The following is a 2500-nucleotide window of genomic DNA, read 5'->3' as shown; positions in this document are numbered from 1 at the left end:
TCCTCGCTATGAACCCGAGCATAATGTTGGCTTTGTTATATGCTTTTTTACAGTGATTCGCGTGTTTCAGGTCACTGCTGATAGTGACCCCAAGATCCTTTTCCTCCTGCATCGCCTACAGAGGCTTCCCAGTCATGATGTATGTGTGGTTACTATTTTGGGACCCGATGTGCATGACTTTGCATTTGTCAACATTAAAGGACAGGAGGAAAGAGGAAAATCAAGTATGGAGGAAAGATAGGAAGGAGAAAGGCAAGGAAATAGGAAGCGGAAGGAGGAGGAATAAGAGGAAAGAAAAGAAAGAAAAGAAAGGAAGGATGGAAAAAGGAAGGAAGGAAGGAATGAAAGAGAGATCAGCTGCCACTTCATAAATTACTTAAGACTCTCTCTCTCTCTCTCTCTCTCTCTCTCTCTCTCTCTCTCTCTCTCTCTCTCTCTCTCTCTCTCTCTCTCTCTCTCTCTCTCTCTCTCTCTCTCTCTCTCTCTCTCTCTCTCTCTCTCTCTCTCTCTCTCTCTCTCTCTCTCTCTCTCTTTCCTCATTTTCCTCCTCCTCCTCCTCACACACACACACACACACACACACACACACACACACACACACACACACACACACACACACACACACACACAGGATGCCACCACCTGAGCCGGTAATTAAGCTTCACCTGTTAATTAGATGTGCTCAGGTGGGCAGTAACGCTCTCTCTCTCTCTCTCTCTCTCTCTCTCTCTCTCTCTCTCTCTCTCTCTCTCTCTCTCTCTCTCTCTCTCTCTCTCTCTCTCTCTCTCTCTCTCTCTCTTTTACAGACGTGATCGGAGGAATAATATAGGAGGTGGAGGAGGAGAAGGTGGAGGAGTAGGAAGAGGAGGAGGAGGAAGAGCTGAAATATGAAGAGTAAGAAGAGAAGAATGAAGGAAAAAGAGGAGGAGAGGAAGAGAATGAGAATGAGGAGGAGGAGGAGGAGGAGGAGTAGGAGGAGGAGGAGGAAGAGGAAGTGGAGGAAAAGAAGAAAAGAGACAGATCACCTTCCATTTAACCTTGAGAGATAAAAGGAAGAGGAGGAGGAAAAGGAAGAGGAAAAGGAGGAGGAGGAGGAGGAGGAGGAGGAGGAGGAGGAGGAATAGACAAAGAAAGCGAGAGGTGTGAGATGTTTCAGAGAGAGAGAGAGAGAGAGAGTGAGACTTGGAGGAAACGGAGGAGAGAATTGCAAGGGTCAGCACGTTATTTCTCTCTCTCTCTCTCTCTCTCTCTCTCTCTCTCTCTCTCTCTCTCTCTCTCTCTCTCTCTCTCTCTCTCTCTCTCTCTCTCTCTCTCTCTCTCTCTCTCTCTCTCTCTCTCTCTCTCTCTCTCTCTCTCTCTCTCTCTCTCTCTCTCTCTGACAGAAACCAGAGTCACTGACGTAAACACTAAATGGAGGAAGGGAGGGAAGGGAGGGAGGGAGGAAGGGAGGAAAGGAGGGAAGGGAGGGAGGGAAGGGAGGAAGCATCTGCCGCAGTGCCGTAGTGAGATAGGAAGGGAGGGATGGAGGAAATCAGGGAGGGAGGGAGGAATGGAGGGAGAGAGGGAGGGAGGGGGAATGGAGGGAGAGAGGGAGGGAGGGAGGGAAGAAGAGGAATGGCCTGGTAAGTGTTGATAGAGGTATGATATCCTCTCTCTCTCTCTCTCTCTCTCTCTCTCTCTCTCTCTCTCTCTCTCTCTCTCTCTCTCTCTCTCTCTCTCTCTCTCTCTCTCTCTCTCTCTCTCTCTCTCTCTCATTTATCATTTTATATAAGTATTTCTTTATCTTTTAGAGAATAACTTAAATATGGCGGGCAAAAAACGGAGACTTTCACAGCACTACTACTACTACTACTACTACTACTACTACTACTATTACTACTGTAGTCCGTTTCATTCCGTCTGTCCACTCGCGAACGTAGATGTTGCACCTGCGCATTGTTAGTTCGTGATTGCGTGATGACCTACTTTATATTTTCAGTGATATATTTAATGTTTGTGTATACATAAAATCCTCCAGCCCTCTTATATGAAACGCAAACATGCCGATTTGCAGCGATATTAATCCACCATACAAGCACACGGAAGAACAACTTGTATATCAAATAGTATAGTCTGATCATACTTGAACGATCTATGGTCTTTCAGATACTTATTTCATCTCACGCAGGTATAATTATAAAGTGACATCTGTCTCTTCATGTGTCTATGCATAAGGAATCATGACGTGTTGCATGTAAATAAGATGGGTAGCCTAATATGTGAAATAGCCTAGCAACGCATTCAACAGTTGTTATTTATTATTTAATATTATTTCGATTATCAAGCGTTATTTACATGTGGTAAGTTATTAATATATCCTTTATTTGTACTTACAGAGCCAGATGTCTTTTAATATATTTGAAATGAGCTTTCAATTAATGAATCTGAAAACCCATAGATCGTTCGAGCATGACGTGACGATGTTATTTGATGCAAGCTTGTCCTTTCGTGTGCTTGTTAA

Source organism: Eriocheir sinensis, chromosome 54 (assembly GCF_024679095.1).
Source record: "Eriocheir sinensis breed Jianghai 21 chromosome 54, ASM2467909v1, whole genome shotgun sequence".
Lineage (NCBI taxonomy): Eukaryota > Metazoa > Arthropoda > Malacostraca > Decapoda > Varunidae > Eriocheir > Eriocheir sinensis.
The sequence above is the reverse complement of the archived record's forward strand: the minus strand, read 5'-3'. Positions refer to the sequence as shown.